The sequence below is a fragment of the Oncorhynchus nerka genome, linkage group LG10 (assembly GCF_034236695.1).
Source record: "Oncorhynchus nerka isolate Pitt River linkage group LG10, Oner_Uvic_2.0, whole genome shotgun sequence".
In the NCBI taxonomy this organism is placed as follows: Eukaryota; Metazoa; Chordata; class Actinopteri; order Salmoniformes; family Salmonidae; genus Oncorhynchus; species Oncorhynchus nerka.
Genome location: NC_088405.1, coordinates 85,820,425 through 85,830,554, shown reverse-complemented (window position 1 = coordinate 85,830,554; position 10,130 = coordinate 85,820,425). Strand labels below are relative to the sequence as shown.

The following is a 10,130-nucleotide window of genomic DNA, read 5'->3' as shown; positions in this document are numbered from 1 at the left end:
GCCTGCAGCCTTGCGAGGGTTACTCACCTCGGCTGCAGGCCGTGTCAGTGGCACTGTATTGTCCTCAAAGCGGGCAAAAAAGTTATTTAGTCTGCCTGGGAGCAAGACATCCTGGTCAGTGACTGGGCTGGTTTTCTTTTTTGTAATCCGTGATTGACTGTAGACCCTGCCACATACCTCTTGTGTCTGAGCCGTTGAATTGCGATTCTACTTTGTCTCTATACTGACGCTTAGCTTGTTTGATTGCCTTGCGGAGGGAATAGCTACACTGTTTGTATTCGGTGTTTCATTTACACAGATTGAAGTGGATTTAACAAGTGACATCAATAATGGATCATAGCTTTCACCTGGTCAGTCTGTCATTAATGTTTTGTACACTCAGTGTATATTTGCAATATCATCAGTAATATGAGCTGATCAAATAACAAATGTTTTCTACTTCCTTTTTATAGATGCGCACAGCTGCCATACCAGAGCCCTCCCCCCATTTGAACACAACAAAAAGTGAAAGTAAAATTGACTGCCATTAAAACATTGCGCGAGACTGTTATCCTTGGGTCCCTCAAACTTAATTTATATATAGGATATTTTACTATGGAATATGATCGCCTCACTGCATTTTAAGGTGAGTTTGTGTGATGTAAATATCAAAGGATAGGATAAGAATGATTTAGGTCTTAGTGGCTACCTTAGCAATGTTTTCATAGAAGATTAGTAGAAACATTGGTAAAAACGTGTATTTTTTGTGTTTCGGGTAAGAATATAATACTATAATACACTCAAAACTGTGTATTGATAATAAAGCAGTAATACATGTTCATGCTTTGTTATAATCTATTAGCCATATGCTATGTGAGAAAGCAAAAGTAAAAGTGAAAATGGTCATCTCTCATAGGCTGCTAGGAAACTCATACCTTGACTTGCTGTAGGCTAAAACATAAGCAACATTGTTTCATTCGGGCTTTATTATTGATCAATATTTAGAATGTATAGGACCCTATTTAACATGTATGCCATTTTCAAATAGAGCTCTTTTGACTGTCGCGTTTCAAGGCCTGTGTGCCATGTGTGTGTGCCATGTGTGTGTGCCATGTGTGTGTGTACTTACGTGTTGAACGTGTTGCAGATAAATGTGAATATTATTACCGAACATTTGTTTTTCTGTACTTTAAAGTCTCTTTGGTGTCAGAGTTTGTGTATTTTGGAATCCTAGGCAAATTGTCACTGGTAGGGTTTAATTTTCTCCCATGATGAAATCTGTGAGGGGACTGTGGATAGGTCTCTGTCCATCCGTTTGTTCGTTATTCACATGAGATATCTAAGACAGCACTGGCCTGATTTTGACTAAACTTGGGTGAATGATACGTCTTGACATAGGCATTTACAAAATTACACTGATTGGCCCAAGGTGGGAGCTATAGTTATTAACTGAAATTTGTGAGTCACACCAGAAAGGAAGAGCCGAAAACAAGAGGAATAACTGGGCCCAAAATCTGTCTTCTCCAGCAGGTGGCTTTTTTTGACATGGAGTACAGGGAGTGGGTTAGCAAAAGAGACTGTAGGGCTTGATATTCAGGGCTGCCTGCTGGCCCGGCATCATCTGCCGAGCTAACCGGGCCAGTTAATCAAGCTTTCAGATTTTCAAACTCCAAAACGTAATAAATAAGTAGATTTTCCCAACGTCTGACACTTCACACTTGTTATCAACCAGCATTTGGATTCCAAGCAGAGGCACAAATGTCAAAGCCTTCCCTCTGCCTAGAGTGAGCCCTGCCTCAGTAGGCTAGGTCCTGGATACTCACAGTCTAGTAGGAAGCCAGGGGCGTAGCCACAGGTGGGCAGCCAGGCCCACCACTCAGCAACAACAAAACATTTTTGTTTTATGTTTTTATGCCCTTTACTTGTCAGTGTTCCAAACAGGACATTATTTGTCTTTTTACCTAAACATGCAAACACCATAAGATATATCTCAAAATAAATAAGAATTTGTTCTTTAACTGACTTGCCTAGTTTAATTTAAATAAAATAAAAATGTCACTGTGCTTCTATGGCTATATGCCACTGCCTATTTATTTTGTTCATTTAGCAAACAAGACAGCTCATAATCCAGTGTCTTTATCATTCAACATGAACGCCTGATTCACGCAGTCTCTGAACAGTTGATGTTGAGATGTTTGCCTGTCACAGAACTCTGCGAAGCATTTATTTGGGCTGACATGTATTTGTGCTGGTAACACTAATGAACTTATCCTCTGCAGCAGAGGTAACTCTGGGTCTTTCTTTCCTGTGGTGGTCCTCATAAGAGCCAGTTTCATCATAGCGCTTGATGGTTTTTGCAACTGCGCTTGAAGAAACTTTCTTGAACTTTCTTGAAGTTCTTGAAATTTTCTAGATTGACTGACCTTAATGTCTTAAAATAATGATGTATTGTCATTTCTCTTTGCTTATTTGAGCTGTTCTTGCCATAATATGGACTCGGTCTTTGTCACGTATACTCCCTCTCCGGAGCTCGAGGTCGTCAGGCTCTTCATTATTACGCACACCTGTCACCATCGTTACACGCATCAGCGCCTCATCAGACTCAATCACCTGCCTGATTACCTTCCCTATATACAGTGGGGAGAACAAGTATTTGATACACTGCCGATTTTTCAGGTTTTCCTACTTAAAGTATGTAGAGGTCTGTCATTTTTTATCATAGGTACACTTCAACTGTGAGAGACGGAATCTAAAACAAAAATCCAGAAAATCACATTGTATGATTTTTAAGTAATTAATTTGCATTTTATTGCATGACATAAGTATTTGATACATCAGAAAAACAGAACTTAATATTTGGTACAGAAACCTTTGTTTGCAATTAGAGATCATACGTTTCCTGTAGTTCTTGACCAGGTTTGCACACACTGCAGCAGGGATTTTGGCCCACTCTTCCATACAGACCTTCTCCAGATCCGTCAGGTTTCGGGGCTGTCGCTGGGCAATACGGACTTTCAGCTCCCTCTAAAGATTTTCTTTTGGGTTCATACATACATACATACTTGTTCTCCCCACTGTATTTCACTCCCTTTGGTTCTTTCCCTAGGCGTTATTGTTTCTGTTCCGTTGTTTCTTGTCTGTACGCTACTCGTGTTTCTTGTTTTGTTCCTTGTGTTATTTATTATTAAAAGTCACTCCCTGAACTTGCTTCCCGACTCCCAGCGTACACATGAGTATTTTACCAAATAGGGCTATCTTCTGTATACCAACCCTACCTTGTCACAACACAACTGACTGGCTCAAACGCATTAAGGAAAGAAATTGCACAAATTAACTTTAAACAAGGCACACCTGTTAATTGAAATGCATTCCAGGTGACTACCTCATGAAGCTGGTTGAGAGAATGCCAAGAGTGTGCAAACTGCCATCAAGAAAAAGGGTGGCTACTTTGAAGAATCTAAAATATATTTTGATTTTCGGTTACTACATAATTCCATATATGTTATTTCATAGTCTTGATGTCTTCACTATTATTTTACAATGTTTAAAATAGTAAAAAATAAAAATAAGAAAAACCCTTGAATGAGTAGGTGTGTCCAAACTTTTGACTGGTACTGTACATTTTTGCTTAAATTAGCTTTAAAATGCTCAATTTTCACTCAGACTCATGGCAAAATTTTATAGAATGAGATGAGCTATAAAACTGCACATGTTCCTCTCTGCCCCATGGCAAAATGTGTAGAGTTGCAGGAAATGTGCTTTTAAACAGCTACATTTTCTCTCAGCCTCATCATAAAATGTGCAGAGTACCATGAGATTAGTTATAAAACTGCACATCAGCACAGGCATTCAAAAGTCTTCCCCATTTTTCTCTCTTGAAAAACGGAATGCTTCTAACCGAGAGTCAACTTACCTAGATACTTAAAACTTAAAGCCAAACTGTCATTAACATGGTTCTTCAATAGTTATGCACAATACTTGTTGGATGCGCATTTGGTGTAGAACTGTTAATTACGCAGTGATTTTTTCACACATCATCATCTGGTCCAGGAAGGTATTTTCCAAATGATAGCCAAGTGACAAACAGCTGTTGTGATCACTAACCCAGACGACGCTGGGCCAATTGTGCGCCGCTCTATGGGACTTCCGGTCACAGCCGGGTGTGACACAGCTTGGGATTGAACCCAGGTCTGTAGTGACACCTCAAGCACTGTGATGCAGTGCCTTAGACCGCTGTGCCACTCGGGAGGCCCAGGGTGTTGTTAGATTTAACAGAGAAAGCATCAAGGTAATGAGTTCATGTTTTCATACACCCTAAAAATGCTGGGTTGTTTGGATGACCCATTTGCTGGGTTGTAGGCATTGGGTCACTTAGTTGGGTTGTTTTCTTTAAAAAGAGCAAGGTTGGGTTGTTATTGCTGGGTTATTGAGATATGACCAGTGGCTGGGTTCATTCTCCCACCGAATTAAGAAGATCAAAGTGATCTGGTAAGCTTGTGAATCAGGATTGTTGCAGGATTGTTGAGTGGAATTTCGACAAATGGGCAAGACATTATGGCTGACCAAAAATGGTGAGTAAAAAGCTAGCTAGCTAACATTGCAAATGATCCATTCAAGTTAAATAGACCTAGCTTTCATAATTACATATTTCATTGACACTTTCGGATAATCTTAGCTATCAAGCTAGCTAGCAAACAACCACATGCATGCTAGCTCAAGCATTAGCTAGCTAGCCAGTGCCGTGTGTGATAGTAAACATTTTCGTTTTTTGTTGAATTTTGAATAGCTAACTAACTATGTCAGTGCCTGTAAAAAGCTTGTCTCTTGTAAGCCTAATGTTAACTTTACTGTGTGGTGCATTGTTTCACGTCAGTTAGCTAGCTAGCTCAAACTAGGTTCCTAATCCAGTTTGGCTAGCTAGAACAGCTAGGCCTAGTCCCTGTGTCTGAGTTAATTTAACATGGTTGTAGCTAGTTGGCAAGCTTATAACTCATGATTTTATGGTGGTCCAGTTACTGTATGTTTTATCCTAATTGTTAAGGTCAGGGTTAAGTTTAGGAGTTAGGTTAAAGGGTTAAGATCAGTGTTAGGGGAAGGGCTAGCTAAAAGGCTTAGGGTTAGCTAACATGCTATGTAGCTAGCTAAAAAGTAATACGTAGTTGAAAAGTTGCTAATTAGATTCCAACTCTCAACCTTTCGGTTTCCAGAGGTTTGCTTTATACGCCCACCCATCCAACCTACTTTCGTTTCTGTCTTAAGTAACCATTGGTCTTATGTAACCACACCAAATGTAACATATCATACACATTTTTGTGACCCGGATTTACATTTACTATGTTACATCTAGTCTGAGCCCAGGCTGCAACATCAGGCAGGTGTGCTATTTTAGCAATCAGCATTATGATTGCAGCATTATGATTGTCTGATGCAGCATTGTGGCTACATGGATGAAGCATGGGGCAGCTCCTCTGCATTGTTTACCCCAATGGGCTAATCATTAGCTAGATCACCGACTATATGATCTTGTTGTTTGTTTAATGTCCAAAGAACAACTCACACTGGCACAAATAGAATTGTGATTTCTCCAGTGTTTATAGGCTTACACATCTTTCTATAAATAATGGGGCCAATATGTGACATTGGCCCCATTATTTATAGAAAGATCCACCTATACACCAACATAGGCCTAGGAGGGTCAAATATATAATACATTGTTTAAGCAGGGTTCATACAGACATTGGCAAGTCAAATCCATTTACTTTTTCAAGCACTTAATTGTAATTTAAGGACCTAGATGTTATACAATTGTATAATGTATATAACTGTAAATATAGGGTCTAAAATAGAACACCCATCCCCCCAAAAAGCCTGCAAAAAGTATAAAAGAAATGTAGGCCATTACCATTAAGAATAAAACATTTTTAAGGCCTTGAAATTCAAATTATTGTTACATTCTAAAATATGTGAGAATAATGTGGACATTGCCTTACTAAATATTTAGATTGAATGCATGCGTGGCAATTTTTTGGTAGTCTATCTGGCCAATTTAGGCAAACGTAATACATCCATGAATAGCGGTAGTATTCATCTGACCATCACTGTTTTTATAATGAGAAAGTGGCCAAAAACAAGGTTCCTTTTTTAATGGACGGATTTGTATGGAAAGTCAAGTTGAAGCCGACAATGCATGTTGTTATCTCCAATAACCGCACGTGGTTTTACCGCAAATCAACAACCTTGATTTGAAGCGGCGGGAAACAAACAAAAGTGCACACAACTCTCACAAAAACGGATCTAAAATGAAATCACGGATAATTAGAAGGGAGCAGGAGAACTTATAAATTAGCTACAATAATTACTTTTCAATTACCAAATTGAGTCCCAAATGTAGGCCTATTCCAGTAGCTGAATTTCTGAGCGAGCTGGAAAGAGCGAGCTGGAAATTCAAGTAGACCACTTAATTTTTATTTGACTCATTTAACTAGGCAAGTCAATTAAGAACACATTCTTATTTACAATGATGGCCTACCAAAAGGCAAAAAGCCTCCTGCGGGAAAGGGGCTTGGAAAATAAAAAATTAAATATAGGACAAAACACAAATCACGTTATTTTGACCTAGCACTGTTGGGTTATGTGAATGACCGCGCACGCACACACACACACACACACACACACACACACACAATGACCTTTCCTATTGCTCAGAACATGCTATACTCCTATACAGTATATTGTTTTGTGCAGGTATTTAATCTGCATGGAGTCCAGCCACTTTGTGCATGGTTTAAAGCAGGGGTGAGAAGAGTACTGAAATTGCCTGCTCAAGTAGCAGTGCTGTTACTTCAATGATATTTTTTTTATAGTGGTTTAGATGGTACATTGATTCTTTACACTATACTTGCTTGTTTTGTCACAAAATGAAATTAGGTGAACTATTATAATTTTAGCAACCAGGAAATGGTGTAGCGATTTCTGCATAGTGCATCTTTAAATGGAGAGTCAAAATGGATAGCCTAAACTTCGATGAACAATTGAGAAAATAATTTATTTGATTATGTTAAAATAACTGTCTGCATTCAGACTGAGACCAGCTAGCTAGCTAACTCAAACCCCTAGCCTAGCTAACAGGTACTTTCCTATACTTCAAATGAAAGATGAAATTACCCACTATTGAAATTCTGCGTGCATAACTGCTATCATGTGATCTTGGCCCGGGACCAGTGCTTAATTTGTAAATCGGGAGGTGCAGGAACAAAACGTGAGAGGGAGAATGGGGTGACCTGGTGAGTTAGGAGGTACCTGAATACATAAGAAAATTACCACCTTTATAATAATGCATTGCATGCATATCATCGCATTTGCGTAGTGGCATAGGGCGGTAGAGTAGAGGCACTTACAGAAGTTGCACACCTGGGGAACATTTTAGTAGCCTAGGGCCCAGGAAAAATGTGGCCTTTTAAAAACGCATGTCATGCAATTCTAACATTTTACATGACTGGAGACTTTGGTAGAATATGTTTTAATACCGCACAAATTATCGAAATGACAGGCTACGTTGACATTGATAAACTGAGAATCTGAGATACGGAAATCAATTGTGAAGAGCAACACTGGAGAGATGAGAGTTGCATGCGTATTTCGTTACAATGTTGCGCAAAACATAAACCCGCCCGGCCCAACCCGAATCAATTACAATATTAGGCTCGGGCTGCAAATCTACCTTTTCACAAAGTTTTTTGTGGTGGCAGGATAATTGAGGATAATTAAACTTAGAGTCAACTCGCATGAACTTTTATCGCTTTTGTTCAAAATTTTACATTGCACGAGAGGTACCGGGTCCAGCCAAATAGGTTCCAGAAAAAAACTGTCCAAAACAGAGAGGTGGGGATCCGGCTCAAATTAAGTACTGCCGGGCCGTGACAGTAATTTTCACTTCTTAATAGCCAGGTGTGGCACTGGCAAATTTACCTGAATGTCAAGTCTTGGACTGGTACCCAGGCTAACTGCCTTCCATTTTTGAATACATGAATGTACATTTTTAGATTGGCAATTTGAGTATCTGGTGCATCATCCGTGGGGGACGACATGTTTACGGTTGTCCTAAATGTGTAGGGTGGTGTTTTTTAAATTCCCAAATATTCTGTGTAGGCTGGCCCATTGTAGAATGTATTAAATCAATGCATCATATTACATCTTTCCTTGTGACATATGTGATTGATGTAACAACATGACATTTTATTGGCAATAAATGTACCACTTCACAGGCAAAATAACTATTTAAGAAAAGACCACAAGATGTCGCCAATAGTATACTCTAAAAATATTGCTTGCCCTTCAACCTGCTCTTGCGAGGACTCTGGTTACTCGACTAATTCAGTTTATAACAATGAAAACACAGATAAACTCATCTTGACCATGTGTCATATGGTTATTACCATGACAGTATTGTTCTTGTTAAACAATTTGTGTGTGGTACTTGCATTACTGTGAAGAGTTACATGGTGTTTGGGGGGCTAGTTTTATCACTACGCCTAAAGTTAGTTAGAAATGGCATGCTTGTCTACAATGCACTGGGAGCCCTTTATGTATTCATTAAATCATAAATAAATACCTATTACAGGCATCAAAGTCAAGATGATGATCTCTCACTCTATTTGCATTATGGAGCCAGAACACTGAGATGCTTTTTTATAGCGTTTTGCATGTGTGGATCGATGCCAAGCAGGATGTTTGTCTTAATTGTAAGGCAGTGATAGTGATCAAGGTCATTGTGACCAACTAGGTCAGAAAATGCAGTACACCCAGACTTGTGAGCCAAAATGCCAATGTGAGGTCGAGTACTGGTGTAATCCTGATGTCTAGCAGTCTACAGGTATTTACCTCAAACAATTAGCCCACAGAAAACAAACTATATCCTGCTTAAATCCCCATTCAGATTCACATCAAGGATCAATCAAGTCTTTCATAACAAATTTTTTTTTATGCAGCTGATGCATTGATAGTGGCCTAAATAGCACATATTTGGTATGTGTGTCAAGTCAGCCACTGATATATAGTCTAGTTGTTTTTTAAGGGCCAGTATAATGAACTGGTGTTTGTCATTGTTGTGTATTGTGTGAACAGTATCAGGGCTGAGCCATTGTAGTAATTATCAGAATGATAGTTTTATTGTCATCATACCTATTGAAAACAACTGTCCATGACATGGTTAGCCTATTGTGAGGTCTTTGTTACTGGAATGTCACTATGATGCTCTGTTTGGCATTATTGTCAGAGAGGGCTACACGTTACAGGAGCATCCCGTTTTCTATAAATGGGTTGCTTGTTTAGCAACAGAACTGACGCGTGCACAACTATGGCGCAAAACAGACCGGGTTGGCTTAGATTGTTGACAACATGTAAACTATATTTCGTCTCCAATGTTTATTTTAAACATAAATAATTGTCACAGAGCACAAAACAAGTGTTGTCTCAAATACATCGTTACAGTTATTGGTTATCTAGCTAAATGTTGTTGTTGTTGCCATATTAGCATGACATGAAATCAGTCCAAACAAGTCATGGTAACAATATGAAACTAGCTGAAATGAGCCCTTTATGATTCCCAACATGGCCGTTTCTTGTCATTGTTGTTAGCTATCTGGCCATCCAGAATCTCAACAACGCACGGACATCTGCTTCATTCAAGTGTGCACATCATTTTCGTGATGTTCTCTGCTAACACATCTATAGAATAAAAAATAAAAACCCTTACCAAACAAAGCATCATGATACTTGTAAATGAATGGATGTCATAAGGTGAATGCACCAATTTGTAAGTCGCTCTGGATAAGAGCGTCTGCTAAATGACTTAAATGTAAATGTAATGGAAGCCTCCCCATGTGAACAAATGACGGTGGATTCCAAATGGAGGGTTTCCTGTAAATGCCTGTCTTCTTCTCAGTGGCAACACTCCCTGGTAACAGGCCCACATTGCAGCCCAAGTAAAAGTCACGTGATTTTCAATAAATTGGAACTGTAATTTTAAGCAGAAGTCACAGCCTGCTACAGACATAAAACGTGCTGCAATTTGAGCGTTTCCATTGAGATTGTTTAGAGCAGCATACTACTTACTGTATGTTAGTTGTATTTCTGTTATTATTTTCAAAACA

The 10,130-nt window shown here is 39.0% G+C and overlaps 1 protein-coding gene across 1 annotated transcript in view; it reads left to right on the top strand.

Annotated features, from left to right (window-relative positions):
- The first annotated feature begins 517 nt into the window (after positions 1 to 517).
- The window catches only part of LOC115136190 (long-chain-fatty-acid--CoA ligase 6-like), a 104,912-nt gene continuing 95,299 nt past the window's right edge, over positions 518 to 10,130 (top strand). Inside the window, exon 1 of the mRNA XM_065023887.1 lies at positions 518 to 625. The gene's annotated coding sequence lies outside the window, so the exon portion shown is untranslated. The remainder of the gene's footprint in view (positions 626 to 10,130) is intronic.